The sequence below is a fragment of the Rhinoderma darwinii genome, chromosome 1 (genome assembly GCF_050947455.1).
Source record: "Rhinoderma darwinii isolate aRhiDar2 chromosome 1, aRhiDar2.hap1, whole genome shotgun sequence".
Taxonomy (NCBI): Eukaryota; Metazoa; Chordata; class Amphibia; order Anura; family Rhinodermatidae; genus Rhinoderma; species Rhinoderma darwinii.
The window spans coordinates 351700754-351718653 of NC_134687.1; the positions used below are offsets into that span (position 1 = coordinate 351700754).

Sequence of the window (17900 nt, forward strand, 5' to 3'; positions counted from 1 at the left end):
GTGACTGACTGTTGAGCTGATTCACCAAGTAGAATATCATCCTGAGTTTTGAAACCCTTGAGATCTTGGTGCAGTAGTTTGTAGAAGTAGACAGAAACATGGATCTCATGGATCTCTTCCTAGCTGGAATACTAGGAAAAGGCAATCCACTATACTAATGGTAATTTTACATATATAATATGCTGATTAGTTATGTAAATACATTCTATTAAACCAAACTTTATTTTACTACAATGCCAATAATCAATACCCTGTCTTATTAGAAACCTTTACTACTACAGCACTATTGTGCTAAAACGAATTTTAAGAACAATATATTTTCTTTAATATCTTGACATAATGTTATCTTTATTTCATTCTACCTTTGTAACTCAGACTCTAAATATATGCTTCCGCACCATTAGGGGGAGCAACCGGGACCAGTGATGGCATCAAAAGAGATTTCCAAAACTCAGGTATTAGAGATGCACATACTGACAGTAGATAAATAGACAACTGGGAAAAAACATGCCGTATCACTCTAGGATCAGCAACTGTGTGTGTAATTGTCTACTTCCCATTTTTTCTATATTTTGCACATTTGTCACACTTGAATGTCTCAGATCATTAAATTACTTTTAATACTAGACAAAGATAACCCAAGTAAACACAAAATGCAGGTTTTTTTAATGATAATTTCATTTATTGAAGGAAAAATGCTGTTCAGTCCTACCTGCCCCTATGTGAAAAAGTAATTGCCCCCTTAGCTACTAAATCAACCAGTTAATCAAATTGAAATGACAATTGGGTTCTGTTTCACTAGCCTCAACCAGGCATTATTACTGCCAGACCTGTTGAATCTAAACATTACTTTAATAGAACTTGTCCTGCAATGTGAGGCAGACTAGAAGGTCTCAAAAAGCAGCACATGATGCCACCTTCTAAAGAGATTTGAATATAGATGCCAAACAAAATCAATGACATTTATAAGTCTGCAAAGGGTTACAAAGCTATTGCTAAGGCTTTGGCACTCCAGTGAACCACGGTGAAAGACATTATTCACAAATGGGGAAAACTTGGAATAGTAATGAACCTTCCTAGGAGTGGCTGGCTCGCCAAGAGTGCATCTATGACACATCCAGGAGTTCACAAAAGAACCTAGATGAACATCTAAAGAACTGCAGGCCTCACCTGCCTCATTTAAGGGCAATGTATATGATTCCTCAATAAGAAAGACACTGGGCAAAACTGTCATCCACAAGAGAATTGTAGGATTGTAGGACGCAAACCACTGCTGACCAAAAAAACACAAAGGCTCGTCTCACATTTGCCCAAAAATATCTAGATAATATTCTGTGGACTGATTAGTCATACTGTAGGTGGAATATTTGGAAGACATTGGTCTTATTACATCTGGCATAAAGCAATTCCACCATAAGAACATCATACCAACAGTTAAACATGGTCGTGGTAGTGTGATGATCTGGCTGCTTTACTACTGCAGGACCTGGACGACTTGTTATGTTTGATGGTACCATGAATTCTGCTCTCTAACAGAAAATCCTGAAGACGAATGTCCGCCTGTCAGTTTGTGACCTGAAGCTCAAGTACAGTTGGGTTATGTGGCAGGACAATTATAGAAAACACACAAGCAAGTCCACCTCTGAATGTCTCAAAAGAAACATAAAGGTTTTGGAGTGACCGAGTCAAAGTCCTGACAGATGGTGTGGAAAGACCTTAGACAGGCAGTTCATGCTTCTCCAATGTAGCCAAATTAAAACAATTCTGCAAAGCAGAGTGTGGCAAAATTCCTTCACAGCGATGTAAAACACTCATTGCAAGTTATCGCAAATGTTTGACTGTAGTAAAAGTAGCATTTTGTGTTTATTCATGTTATTCTTTATGTTAGATTAAATTTAATTGGGTGATCTTAAACATTTAAAGCGTAACTAAACTTTCAACAAACTTCTGACGTCATAGTGACATGTCAGAAGTTTTGATCAGTGGGGGTCTGAGCACTGAGACCCCCACCAATCGCTAAAGTGAAGCGACAGAAGTGCTCGAGTGAGCGCCGAGCCACTTAGATTCTGAACGGCTTTTTTTGGAAAGCCGGTGTAACGGTGTACAGGCCCATAGACTTTCCATTGAGTCCGTCCAGCGTTACATCAAACGATCAGAAACTAAGCGGCTCAGAGCTCATCCGAGCAGTTCTGCCGCTTCGTTTTAGCTTTTGGTGGGGGTCTGAGTGCTCAGATCCTGATTGATGAAAACCTCTGACATGTCACTATGACATGTCAGAAGTTTGTTGAAAGTTTAGTTACCCTTTAATGTGACAAATTAGCAAAAATAGAAAAAATTGATTGAGGGGCCAATTCTTTTTCACAGCACTGTAACTCATTCTAAAACCAATAAATAGATAAAGCAAGAAAAATACCTCCTCCAATGTTCCTTCAAAATTCCACCATTACCTCAAAAAAAAGCAACAACTTACTAACAAAAACAAGTGAATACATAAAATATATCCTACAGACTTAATCCAAATTGCTTAGTAAAATAAAATGAACAACATTGTATATGAATGTTTTTATTTCTTTGCACTGATATATTCAGATAAAATGGACCATGGCATGTACATATATTTTGAAAGTTATATGTAATACTGATTTCATTAACACAAGATACCAAACTTCTGAATAGTAATGAAAGCACAGATTAACTTACCTACTATCCATGCAGAGAAGAATTATGCCGGGTTTACTTTGGTGCAAGGAGCACTTTTCTGACCTGTAGATAAAAGTCCACAACTTTAGTATGATAATACCAGCACTCAGTAGGCTAAAATGAAGATTATTTATTGTAAAACTGAAAAAAAAACAGAAATCACGTAAAAATGTGTTCTTTGTCATGCTGTTTCTTTGAATGAAATGTCTTAAAATAATTTTAGTGCATGGAGTGCTGGAACTATAGTCTAAAAATTTATAAACAGCTGCTTCTCGGGTCATATATTTCACCCGATTCGTGTGTGTTGTAGAGTAAGGTCAGACAGCTTGTGAAACGTCTGGATGGACATCCTGCACAATTCAGTGCATTTCTGTTGGTATTTTCTAAGGTATAGAGATTCTTGGGATAGGCCCAAAAATGTCTTGGTTGCGTCTGTCCTCATAAATGGCTAGTTACCTCATTAGGGCAGGTTCAGACGTGGCGGAATTGCTGTGGAATTCCGCTGTGGACAGTCCGCAGTGGAATTCTCCAGCGGCCGTTTTTTACATTTGTTTCAATACATTTTTAGGCAAGTTAGTTCAGACGATGCGGAAAACTCCGCTGCGGACCATAGGCTGCGGTGTGGAATATTCCCTCCGCAACATGCACTGACTGTTGCGGAGAAGAAGTGGAATTTCACAGGGTATTTCAGCCTTTGCAATGCAAAAACAGAAATCTGTGGCAAGTCCGCTGTGTTTTCTGCAACGTCTGAATTACCTGTCAAATATGCAATTGTTGGTGCAGATTCGTTGCGTAATTGCCCCAAGTCTGCATCAACATTTGAAGCGGAAAAATTCTGCCACATCTGAACGTGCCCTTACTCTCATACTTATGAGATACACCAGGAGCAGGCTACAATATCTCAAGGTGTTAATGACAGAGTAAACTTCAAAAATCTAACTAAACATTTCTGCAACGGTAGCAAGCAAATGGGGCTCCTTGCTAAGCAATGTTACCTCAAAGTGTAGGTCAAAATGGAATGTAAAATGCTTTGGTTTCTTCAACATTGTAGTCAATGGGTGAAGTATAACACTGTTTGGCTATACAGTGACATACGTCGGAGCCTTACAGCGGAGCCTTACATCGGAAAAACACCTGCTGTATTGCTCTAACTTGATGTGAACAGAGCCTAAGGCCTTGTTCAGTGTGCTATCCATTTTAACAATAGACCACACTGACCCATGCAATTCAATGCAGCTATTCACACATATTTTTTTGTTTGTTTATATAGAGCGTGTGGCAGTTGCGAAAAATTTATAGCATAGGACTCCTATTTAAGTTCGTTTTTGCAGACCAGTAAACTGTAAATGTGCTTAAGAAAACTTAGCACATGGAGGACATCTGCATGCTGTCTGTTTTTCACAGATTAATTGCTAAAGAAATGCAGAAAAAAAAGAGTGAAACCCGGAAGTGCTTACGGAGCAGAAACACGGACAAGAAAAGCAGATGACACACAAATACCACTCAGATGTAACACGGACATTTGTATGCATGAGAAATTATAAATTTTTTGCGGACAAAAATCGGACACACCGGTGTGAATAAGGTCTAAAGGGGGCCTGTGCGCAACAATTTTGAAAAAAATAGGGCAGAAAAAACAATGACATAATATAGTTTAAAACCAATAAGTAAACAATACAAAGTTATAAAATGGTAAATACAGATAAATATGTCCATTTTCTGTGTACATATTCATAACAATCTTTTAACCATACAATTGTGTCAATGAGGCCTTTTTAATTAACTTCTAGATTAAAGTGACAGATTCTATAAACCAATTTACTGTGTTCATTTATTCGGGCTTCCTCCTTGAAACTTCTTCGAGCAACAGAGCTTTAGCTACAGAAATGAACCTACTGTGTATAGACAGGCATCTAATTTATCATAGCTCAGTTAAAATTAATGAACAATTATATGTGGGTCTGATGGGAGGATATGGTCACATTCATGCCTGAGAGCTCATGGAATCTGATTGTCACTCCTCATTTCCTTCAAGATGACTCTGACTTGACCACCATTAATTCCTATGGGGTAGGAAGTCTCCTGTGATTAAAGTGCAGGAAAAAATATTTATAGGAATCCTATTCTAGAGGTTTGAATATGCTTATGTTAAATAATTGCTATAGGCTTCTTTTTTTAGAGGTTTAGCTACTTTATACAAAACTGAATACAAATTAGGACAAGGAGGTTACACAATAAATGTAAAATAAAAACCAAACTAAAGATAAACAATTAAAATATGTATATCAAAACCAAAACAACATCAATTTCACTGGTGAAATATGAATAAAGTACAAATCAAAGGGTATTGCCTATAAATAAATATGTATATAAATACACCCTCTGATGTAGCAATCTTTTCAACCAACATTAGTGATTTTGTGACTGAAGTAGTCAGATTAAGTGACTGCCATTCCCGGGTAATGTTGTATAAAAGTGGATTCTACAGCTGCCTGTATCTTTAGCTGTCTGTAACTTGATCTTTGTTAAAATGTGGGATATGTGGCCCATTTACTGAGAAAGGTGAGCAAGCAAAGCAGAATATTTTTTGTTAATTGATAATTTCTATCCTAATGAGTTTGCAGTGCATTAGTTTGCACCAGTTCTGTTATGATCATTTCTTATAACTGATGTCCCTATTACCTGATAAATGTTACCTTGGGTCATTCTCATAGTTCCCACAACTGACTGAAGCATGAGAATGACCAGGAGTTAGCATAGCTAACCTTCAAAAAAACTTGGTAGCATACAAAGTAACTCCATGTAATAATTTCCCTTTAATTGGTTTTATATTGTAGCAAAAAGGCTTTTATTGAAAAATATTCTTTCACTTTGACATCTAGGTCTAGCAAATAATTTTGTTTTCTTCAGAAGATACTACTGCATATACCACTCACAATAAAACTTCTTGTGTAACACCACCCTACAGTAAGTTAAGTAATCTACATTCACAGTGTTTTCTAATATTAATCCCTTTTCCCTCTGTATGATATCAGGGCACTCAGCACAGATCCTTTTTTGCACATTGTATCTAATGCATGGCACATGCCCTTTTTTTACCTGCCAACCATTGTGTGACAAGAGTAAGGACCTGTTTACATCTGCATCAGTTTTTCCATTGCTGTGCTCCATCAGAGGATTGAACAATGTGAATACCGGTAGCGCCAGTTCAGTTGCATAATAATAGACACTATTGGTGCCAAACGGAACCTAATGACTTTAATGGGTTCTGTCGGGTTTCTGCATGGTGTCCATCGTTTTACGAGTAATAAGAGCACAGCCTGCCGGCTATTGCTTTTGGCATTTTAGTTTTATGCCGTACAAATATATGGCAGAGGTTAAAGGGCTTGTCTGGGCATGGAGCGTTTTTTTTATACTGACCACTGTATAGCGACCGTGCTGCAGTACTGAAGCTCTGCTCCTATTCACATGAAGAGGAGCACAGCTAAGGGTGTTGCAGTATGGCCGCAATACAGTGGTCGGCGCCTACTGCTTCCGGCACTGACCATGACATAACTTACTGTGACGGAGGCAGCCGGAAATGCTAATCGGTGCGGGGACCGGGTGTCGGACCCCCACTGATAATATACTGATGACCTATGGTGCATAAGTCATCATTATGAAAAACTGCCCATAAAAACTGAATTTGCAAATGATCTCTGTATTGATCTTCATTTGTGCTGGTGCAATATAAATGTATGAGCTTTGTCTGGAGTTGTATTTATGTACTGAGCTTGGTGCTGGTGCTGTATTTATGAACTGATCTTGGTTCTGGAGCTGCATTTATGTACTGAGCTTTGTTCTGGTAATGTATTTATGTACTGAGCTTGGTTCTGCTGTTGTATTTATGTACTGAGCTTTGCTGTGGTGCTGTATATATGTACTGAGCTTGGTTCTGGTACTGTATTTATGTACTGAGCTTTGTTCTGGGGCTGTATTTATGTACTGAGCTTGGTTCTGGTGCCATATTTATGTACTGAGCTTTGTTCTGGTGCTGTATTTATGTACTGAGCTTGCTTCTGATTGTAGTATTTTTGTACTGAGCTTTGTTCTGGTGCTGTATTTATGCACTGAGATTTGTTCTGTTGCTGTATTTATGTACTGATATTTGTTCTGGTGCTGTTTACATGTACTGAGCTTTGTTCTGGCGCTGTATACATGTACTGAGCTTGGTTCTGGTACAGTATTTATGTACTAAGCTTTGTTCTGGGGTTGTATTTATGTACTGAGCTTGGTTCTGGTGCTGTATTTATGTACTGAGCTTGGTTCTGGTGTTGTATATATGTACTGAGCTTTGTTCTGGTGCTGTATTTATGTACTGAGTTTGGTTCTGGTGTTGTATTTTTGTATTGAGCTTTGTTCTGGTGCTGTATTTATGCACTGAGCTTTGTTCTGTTGTTGTCTTTATGTACTGAGATTAGTTCTGGTGCTGTTTATATTTACTGAGTTTGTTCTGGTACTGTATATATGTACTGAGCTTTTTTCTGGTGCTGTATATATGTACTGAGCTTGGTTCTCGTACTGTATTTATGTACTGAGCTTTGTTCTGGGACTGTATTTATGTACTGATCTTTGTTCTGGTGCTGTATTTATGTACTGAGCTTGGTTCTGGTGCTGTATTTATGTACTGAGCTTTGTTCTGGGACTGTATTTATGTACCGAGCTTTGTTCTGGTGCTGTATTTATGTACTGAGCTTGGTTCTGGTGCTGTATATATGTACTGAGCTTGGTTCTGATGTTGTATTTATGCACTGAGCTTTGTTCTGGTGCTGTATTTATGTACTGAGATTGGTTATGGTGCTGTTTATATGTACTGAGTTTGTTCTGGTACTGTATATATGTCCTGAGCTTTGTTCTGGTGCTGTATATGCAGTTAGGTCCAGAATTATTTGGACAGTGACACAAGTTTTGGCATTTTAGCTGTTTACCAAAACATATTGAATATACAGTTATATAATCAATATGAGATTAAAGTGCAGACTCTCAGATTTAATTTGAGGGTATTCACATTCTAATTTCAAGAAGGGTTTAGGAATTACAGCTCTTTAATATGTAGCTGCCTCTTTTTCAAGGGACCAAAGGTAATTGGACAATTATCTTAAAAGATATTTAATGGGCTGCATGGGCTATTCCCTAATTAATTCATCGTCAATTAAGCAGGTAAAAGGTCTGGAGTTGATTCCAGGTGTGGCATTTGCATTTGGAAGCTGTTGCTGTGAACCCACAACATGAGGTCAAAGGAGGTCTCAATGCAAGTGAAACAGACCATCGTTAGTCTGAAAAAAATGAAGAAATCCATCAGAGAGATAGGACAAATGTTAGGAGTTACCAAATCAACAGTTTGGTACATTCTTGTAAAAAAAAAAAGAGCGCACTGGTGATTTAGTGAATTCCAAAAGGCCTGGACGTCCACGGAAGACAACATTAGTGAATGATCGCAGAATCCTTTCCATGGTGAAGAAAACCCCTTTCACAACATCTACCCAAGTAAAGAACACTCTCCTGGATGTAGGTGTATCAGTATCTAAGTCTACCATAAGGAGAAGACTTCATGAGAGCAAATACAGAAGGTTCACCACAAGGTGCAAACCATTAATCAGCCTCGAACATAGAAAGGCCAGATTAGACTTTGCCAAACAACATCTAAAGAAGCCAGCCCAGTTCTGGAACAGAATTCTTTGGACAAATGAAACTAAGATCAACCTGTACCAGAATGATGGGAGGAAGAAAGTATGGAGAAGGCTTGGAACGGCTCATGATCCAAAGCACACCACATCCTCTGTAAAACATGGTGGGGGCAGTGTGATGGCATGGGCATGCATGGCTGCCAAAGGCACTGAGTCATTAGTGTTTTTTGATGATGTGACTGAAGACAGAAGCAGCAGGATGAATTCTGAAGTGTTCAGGGATATACTTTCTGCTCAGATTCAACCAAATGCAGCAAGGTTGATTGGGCGTTGCTTCACAATACAGATGGACAATGACCCAAAACATACTGCAAAAGCAACCCAGGAGTTTTTTAAGGCTAAGAAGTGGAATATTCTGCAATGGCCAAGTCAATCACCAGATCTCAACCCGATCGAGCATGCATTTCACATGCTTAAGACAAAACTTAAGGCAGAAAGACCCACAAACAAGCAACAACTGAAGACAGCTGCGGTAAATGCCTAGCAAAGAATCACAAAGGAGGAAACCCAGCGTTTGGTGATGTCCATGGGTTCCAGACTTCAGGCAGGTATTGCCTACAAAGGATTCTCTACAAAATATTAAAAAAAGACATTTTATTTATGGTAATGTTGATTTGTCCAATTACTTTTGAGCCCCTGAAATGAGGAGGATGTGTAGAAAAATGGTTGAAATTCCTAAACGTTTCACATGATATTTTTGTTTAACCCCTCGAATTATACCTGAAAGTCTACACTTCAATTGCATCTCAGTTGTTTCATTTCAAATCCAATTTGGTGACATTCAGAGCCCAAATCATGAATATTGTGTCAGTGTCCAAATAATTCTGGACCTAACTTTATGTACTATACTTGGTTCTGGTGCTGTATAGATGTATTGAGCTTAGTTCTTGTGCTGTATTTATGTACTGAGCTTAGTTCTGGTGCTGTATTTATGTACTGAGCTTTGTTCTGGTGTTGTATATATGTAATGAGCTTTGTTCTAGTACTGTTTTTATGTACTTGCTTAGTTTTGGCGCTTTATATATGTACTGAGCTTGGTGCTGCCACTGTATCTGTGCATTAGCCGAGAAATTTGTCCCTGCTTACTGTCCTCCACGTTTCTCACGGTGCACAGCCCAACTAAATGGGCTGAGCATGCTTAGGATATTGAATGTGCACATATGGGTCTATATGTAATGGGTGAGTTTAATATAATGAGTTTGGGTAGGTAGGTACGTATGCTTATGTAATTATATACATTGTATGGCAATTCCGTTAAACATTCTGGGCATGGAGTTTATTTATTTTGAGTCCACTTTAATATAGAGTGTATTTGGAATATTGCAATTGTTTTATTTGATTATTAAAATAATTTTCCATTGGGTGATGCACTGCTAAACATCGTGACCCCTCCCCCAGGTCACGTATGTCTTTGTCGGCAAAACAGAGAACCTTTTCTTAAAAATTTGAATCCCACCACTGCACCTAACGGAGCTCCTGACGCAGATGTGAACAGACCCTTACAGAGTTTCTTTACATCAGGGACTGCTTCATGGGACTCTCCATTATACACTATATGGTCAAAAGTATGTGGACACCACTCCTAATAATTGAGTTTCAGCCACACCCATTGCAAACAGGTGGAAAAAAATTAAGCACACAGCCATGTAACCTCCATAGACAAACATTCATAATAGTATGGGTCATACTGAAGAGCTCAGTGACTTTAAATGTGGCACAATAGGATGCCACCCTTGCCACAAGCTAGTTTGTGAAATTCTGGATCTGCTAGACCCTATTGTAAGTGCTATTATTGTGAAGTGAAAGTGTCTAGGAGTAACAACAGCTCAGCCATAAAGCAGTAGACCACACAAACTCACAGAGCAAAGCTGCAGAGTGCTGAAGCGCGTGGAACATAAACATTTATTACCCTCCATAATTGACATCAGCACAACTGTGTGACAGGAGCTTCATGAAATATGTTTCCATGATCAAGCCATTGCACACAAGCCTAAGATCACTATACACAATGCCAAGCATTGGCTGGAGTGGTATAAAGCTTGCCACTACTGGACTATGGAGCAGTGTAAACATGCAAGTCACTATCTGCAAGTCTAATGGATGAATGTGGGTTTGGTGGATGCCAGGAGAACGCTACCTACCAAAATGCATAGAGGTTACAGTAAAATTTGGTGGAGGAGCGCTAATAGTCGGGGACTATTTTTCAGGGTTTGGGCTAGACCTCTTAATTCAAGTGTAATGTTAATACTTCAGCATAAAAAGACATTTTAGTAAATATTATGCTTCCAACTTTGACTTTATATGACTTCACTTATATTCTATTTTCTAGACTCAGATTTTTTCACAGTATGAAATCTGTCATAACTCCATTAATAGCTTTTAGTCATAACTGCCCTTTTTAAAGCATAGGACTCACAAAACATCCGTCTGCTGATGTTAATTATGAGCATGTTCACACATATCACAAATCAAAGCTTTTTGCTCGAAGTAAAGAACACATTAAAATTAACATAAGAGATGTTGTAATGTATAAATATTGGTACAGATGAATCAACATAAATGTGAGAGATCTGTGGATTACTTAAAAAAACATCAGAGGTTAACAAGTACTAATTGAACAAGGAAATTGCCATTTTAAGATAAAATGATACATTAGAAAATTGTGCAGCTGCTCTGGAAGAGCATAGGAAATGTGTGACAACTGAAGCAGCGGAACTTTCACTGAAGCACTGTCAGCTCTTCTCATAACCTCGGGCAAAACACTTCAGCTCAAGTGATGGAGTCACAAAATGTAAGTACGTATGTTTTACAGGCCTTCCCATATCTGCTTTTTTGGATGCAGTATTATAATCAACAGAATTGACTGTAACATATGGTGCTGCAAATGAATTGCAACTTGAGGAAAAGCCTGCTCACATTCCTTACAAGTAGAACTGCAGAAAAGTGTGTCATGTAGCCCTTTGTTTGCTGAGAGGGTTCTCAGAAAAAGGGGCATTTGTCAGCATTTATTTCCCGATCCCCTCACTGGCACTTTGGGAGGCTATTTAGAGTTACGAACGTAAAGAGACTTGTAATGTCACCATTTATATTATAATATAATCTCATGGGGGATTCAACGAAATGATGTCTCCTTCTTTGGCCAGAATACTTTACTTAGGAGTTAGGGTATGTTCACACGCACTATTTACGGACGTAATTCAGGCGTTTTACGCCTGGAATTACGGCCGAAAATACTGCTTGAAAGTGTCGGCAAACATCTGCCCATTCATTTGAATGGGTTTTACGATGTACTGTGCAGACGGTCATTTTTTTTACACGCCACTGTCAAAAGACGGCGCATAAAAAAGACGCCCGCGTCAAAGAAGTGCATGTCACTTCTTGGGACGTAATTGGAGCCGTTTTCATTGACTCCATAGAAAAACAGCTCCAATTACGTCCGTAATGGACGCTGCGAAAAAAACGCCTGCACATGCCATTACGTCTGAAATTCAGGAGCTGTTTTCACCTGAAAACAGCTCCGTAATTTCAGTCGTAACGGACGTGCACGTGTGAACATACCCTAAGGGTATGTTCACACGCTTAACAAAAAACGTCTGAAAATACGGAGCTATTTTCAGAGAAAACAGCCTCTGATTTTCAGCCGTTTTTGAAGCTGAAAATGAAGCTTCTTTTAATTTGGAGCTTCCTTTGAAGCTTCTTTTCAGGCTTCTTTTGAGGCGTTTTTTAGGCATCCAATTACGTCCCAAGGCGTTTTTCATAGTGTTCAATGGAAAATCAGCTCCAAAAAACGCCTCAAGAAGTGACATGCTACTTCTTTTTACGGAGCATCTTTTTACGCGCCGTGTTTTAAAACAGCAGCGTAAGAAGACGCCATGTATGAACTAAATGCTATTTTTCCCATTGATTTCAAAGGGCAAATGTTTGTAGGCGTTCAGCTTCCGTTTTTTCAGGCGTTATTCGAGGCATAAACGCCCCAAAATACGCTTGAAAACACTGCATGTGAACATACCCTAAAAGATTTTAACTGCTTTGCCTGTTTCTAAAGGAGTATAAAGAATGGATCTTCTTTGAGGGCTATTACCTATTCACATTCACTGGTACTCCACTCAACAATGTATAGTATGTGATGTCACATGACTGTCCAATCACCTAACATCCCTTTAAAAACGAAACCCCCATGTGGATAAAAAAAAAAATTACAACATTTTTTATATGTTTCAATTACCGGTAGCTAAACAGCCAAGCTAAATTACCCTTCCACAGAAAGAGGCTGAAGTGGTGACACTTAGGGCATGACCACACATGGCGGAATTCCTCCGCAACTGTCCGCATCAATGCCGCACAGAATCTGCGTTGCAGATTCTGCAGCGGATCTGCACAAAATGTGCAGAAAATTGATGCGGACTGGCCGCTGCGGACTGCAGGAAAAGTGCTTCTCTTCTCCCTATTCAGTGCAGGATAGAGAGAAGGGACAGCACTTTCCCTAGTGAAAGTCAAAGAAATTCATACTTACCGCCCGTTGTCTTGGTGACGCGTCCTTCTTTCGGCATCCGGCCCGACCTCCCTGGATGACGCTCCAGTCCATGTGACCGCTGCAGCCTGTGCTTGGCCTGTGATTGGCTGCAGCCGTCACTTACACTGAAACGTCATCCTGGGAGGCCGGACTGGAGACAGACGCAGGGAGTTCTCGGTAAGTATGAACTTATATGTTTTTTTACAGATACATGTATATTGAGATCGGTAGTCACTGTCCCGGGTGCAGAAACAGTTACTGCCGATCGCGTAACTCTTTCAGCACCCTGGACAGTGACTATTTACAGACGTCTCCTAGCAACGCTCCCGTCATTACGGGAGCCCCATTGACTTCCTCAGTCTGGCTGTAGACCTAGAAATACATAGGTCCAGCCAGAATGAAGAAATGTCATGGTAGTAAAAACAATACGCTCCGCAGCACACATAAGATCTGCGGACTTCATTGCGGAATTTTGACTCTCCATTGAAGTCAATGGAGAAATTCCGCCATGAGTCCGCAACCAGTCCGCCACTGCTCCGCAACAGACAGAGCATGCTGCGGACAACAAATTCCGCTCCGCAGCCTATGCTCCGCAGCGGAATTGTACGCATCGTGTAAACGAACACTGCTAAATTAAAGTGAAAGTCAATGGAGAAACGGCTCCGCTGCGGATTAACGCTGCGGAGTGTCCGCAGCGGAATTTAAGTGAAATTCCGCTATGTGTGAACCCGCCCTAAGGGTATGTTCACACGCAGCAGATTTTGTTACAGAAATTTTCTGCGATTAAAAATCTGTTCCATTTATCTGAATGGAAATTGCAAAAATCCATGTACCTGCTGCTGCAAGAAAAACCCAAAAAAATACATTCAGATGAATGGAACTGATTTTTAGTCGCAGAAATTACTGGAATAAAATCTGCCACGTCTGACCGCATCCTTATGGTGACATTTAACTATTTCCTAAAACATCTTTTAGTGACCAAAATAGCCTTGTAGAGGAAGAATATCCTGGAGAGATGTTCATGTTCGTAGGGTGTGAATGAAAATTGAGCAAGAGGTGTTGAAAGGATATATGTTGAAAACATTTCATCTATGGGACAAGCCTCAAAATCACACTGATGTAAAAGCAGGTGTTGTTAACAGGTATAAATAATGTTCTGTCAACAAATGAAACATCTGTCAAAAAGAGTTCTAATAAAGTCAGGGGTCATGAATATTTATGGCGGTATCTTGTGGAAGATGACAGCTTTTGTTACATGACAATCAAAAAAGGATAGGAAATAATTTACAGCTAAATTACAGGACCAGCATATGTTGTTTAATGTGAAATAAGCCACCAGAACAGCGGCACAATATAAACACAGACAGGCCTAGACTATATATATTAATATATATATATATATATATATATATATATATATATATATATATATATATTATATATATATATATATATATATATATATATATATATATATATTTATATATATATAAAACTACATGTCATCTATCTAAACACTATACACTCTGTAACTGGACTATATATGGCTAAGGCTGCCCATAAACATAATATAATGGTCGGCAGAAAGATTGGCCTTTTTAAGGCAACGAGAATGATCCATGAGCCCCGTATATCTGGGTGAGCCGGTAGAACCTGATAGGAATAATTTAATCTGTCTGATTAATTTTATCTTCTGTATTATAGACCAATGAGCATTAGATTGTCTTACATTAAAAATCTATTTCTTTTATCAATCATCAATTGTCCAGATTTGAGTTTCACAGTGAATTATGTATATCAATCTCTAGATCGTTAAATTGTCCTTAAAAGGACTTTTAACCAAACATTAAATATTATTTGTATCCCTCCTCGTGTTTCTTTATGTTTCTACAGCTTATTTTGCCAAATTTTGCTATACAGTAGGCTAAGCTCAGGAACTGTGGTCACCTTGCTATCACATGACACTGTTGCTAAGCAATGGTAGCCATAGGTGGAACATATTCAAGACCATTGATTGACCGGGTTTGAAAATCACAGCTAAGCTGGATGGCTCATCTTTTAGAGTATCAATGAATATACTATCTATTATCCTTTCTATAATGCCCTACCGAATATAATGGAAAAAAAAAAAAGATATATATATGTATATATACACATATATATGTATATATACACACACACATATATATATATATATATATATATATATATATATAGATAGATAGATAGATAGATAGATAGATAGATAGATAGATAGATAGATACACATATATATGTATATATACACACACATATATATATACATATATACAAAAGCATAGAACACAGCAACGGCACCAGGACTTCAGAGTAGATGAAAGCAAAAAGTGGATTTTATTCACCTCAATAAAGCAACGTTTCGGTTCAACAAGAACCTTTCTCAAGCCTGGATGGCTTGAGAAAGGTTCCTGTTGAACCGAAACGTTGCTTTATTGAGGTGAATAAAATCCACTTTTTGCTTTCATCTACTCTGAAGTCCTGGTGCCGTTGCTGTGTTCTATGCTTTTGTCTATCTTTTTGGGGAATTGATTCAACCCCAGGTAACGAGCACATGGCCTGATTTCCTGGAAACCATTGGAGTGCTGTGTTCATCTACCTTTGGACTGTATATACATATATATATATATATATATAAATACCAACATAGAACGTAGTAACGGCACCAGGACTTCAAGACGGATGAAGTCCTGGTGCCGTTACTACGTTCTATGCTGGTATTTATCTAAAAAGAAGGGGAATTGATTCATCCCCTGGTGACGAGCACATGGCCTGATTTTCTTGATGTGTGGAGTGCTGTGTTTCTTTGCCCTTGGATAATATATATATATATAGATATATATATATAGATATACATACACACTTTATGGACAAAAGTATTGGGACACATACACATAACACCTACAGGAGATTTTTTGACATCCCATTCTAAGTTCATATACCTAAATATGTGTTGGTCCCCCTTTTGCAGCTAAAACTGCTTCCACTCTTGTACGAAGGCTTTCTACAAGATTTTGGAGTGTGTCTGAATTTCTGCCCATTCACCCAGAAGAGTACTTGTGAGGTCAGAAACTGTGTTATGGAGATGCAAGTTTGAGCGATTTTCCAAAGGCTGCAGGAGTCTGCCAGGAGAGAGGGTGCACGTAAAACTGCAACTTAAAATCCATAACCACTCTGATCGACAGAGTCTAAGGCTATTTTAAGGTGTTCACCAGAGCCGACCGCAAGGTGGGATGGTCTTTGCTGCTTAGAACCCAGGTTGTCTTAGCACAGTACTGTGTTGGATTAGAGGTGCAATGCAGGCAAACCTGTGCTGGAAACCAGACAGCCAGAGGGTTAACTGAAAGTATTTTTTACTGATTTTTCGTTCTATATTTGAAGAACTTGGGAGAGTGTCTTCCGTTGCTGCATCCCTGCTGACCCTACACCAGGGAGACTTCTCCATGGGCGAGTAAGCCATTCAGTCCTGTACCCTGGCTGCAGAACTAACCTGGAACAACGAGGCCTTGGTAGGTACATTCTGGAAGGGACTGACTTCTGGGATTAAAGACGAGCGTGCCGCTCGCGATCTTCCACCTACCCTGGACGATCTCATTGTACTAGCCACCCGGGTTGACATGAGGATCCGGGAGCGTTCCTGAGAGGTTCACCGGGAGAGAGGATTTCTTAGGCTAGCTTCTACTTTCCAGCAATCCCTACTGTCCTCATCAGTTGTTCCACATAAGCAGGTGGACCGGGCCAAATTCTCTACCCAGGAGAAACAACGCAGATGCACTTCAGGACTTTGTCTGTATTGTGGCCTTTGAGGCCATGCTGTGCGTTTGTGCCCCCAGAAGCCAAAGAAACTCCAGTGCCTAGGATTGATTGTTGAGACAACCCTAGGCGGAACGGCACTAAATAAAAAATTATCTTCCAAACTGACCATTCTTGTCACCATAGTGCCTGGCGAGAAGACGCAACGGGTCTCTGCCTATCTGGACTCAAGATCCGCGGCAAACTTCTTCCAGCAAGACCTCCGGGGAGGACTTTTGTACGGTGGCAGATAGGAGGAGAATCCTTCACTGGGGACACTGCTCCAAACTGGCTGGACACTAGGGTGTTCGTAAGACTCAAGACCTGATAACTTGTCATATCTAGTGGACCGCGCTGTCCCAGGGTGTTGTGGACTTTGTCTCTTCCTGGACTGTGTGTGCTTCTAATAAGGTTGCTCACTGCAAGCCTGCCGGTCTGCTCCAACCTCTCCCTGTGACTAATGCCCCCTTGCAGCATATTAGAATGGACTTTGTCACTGACCTTCCCCCCTCAGTGGGATGCAATACAGTCTGGGTGGTGGTGGATCGGTTCTCCAAGATGGCTCATTTTGTTCCGCTGACTGGCCTACCTTCTGCTCCTTGACTGGCTATTATCTTCATTCAGCACATCTTCCGCTTGCATGGCTTGCCATTTCACACCGTGTCCAATCGGGGAATTCAATTCACCTCGAAATTCTGGAGAGCCCTCTGTAAATTCCTGGATGTGAAATTGGACTTTTCCTCGGCCTACCATCCCCAGTCCAATGGTCAAGTCCAAGATTAACCAGATCATGGAGAATTATCTCCACCACTTCATCTCCATGCAGCATAATGACTGGGTACAGCTTCTTCCATGGGCCGAGTTCTTATACAACAATCACACAAGTGAGTCCACCACTTCCAAACCATTCTACATTGTGTATGGCCAACATCCTAGAATCCCTCTTCCTGTAACAGCTACATCCCAGGTACCCGCTGCTGACTCTGCATTTGGGGACTTCCTGCAAATCTGGCAACAGACCCGGTCCTCTATTCTGCTAGCAGTTGATCGCATGGAGCAAAAAGCGGATGTTAAAAGGAGAGAGCCGCCTCAGTATCTTCCAGGTACCAAAGTCTGGCTGTCCTCATGGAATG

General features: G+C 39.8%; 1 protein-coding gene across 10 annotated transcripts in view; it reads right to left on the reverse strand.

The window, feature by feature from the left end:
• LINGO2 (leucine rich repeat and Ig domain containing 2) overlaps window positions 1-17900 on the reverse strand; it is a 1254957-nt gene that overhangs the window by 366243 nt on the left and 870814 nt on the right. For 3 of the 10 annotated variants that reach the window (XR_012847677.1, XM_075826569.1, XM_075826577.1), the window contains one exon: window positions 2701-2763. The exons of the other annotated variants lie outside the window; for them this stretch is intronic. The gene's annotated coding sequence lies outside the window, so the exon portion shown is untranslated. The remainder of the gene's footprint in view (window positions 1-2700; window positions 2764-17900) is intronic. 10 annotated transcript variants of the gene reach the window in all.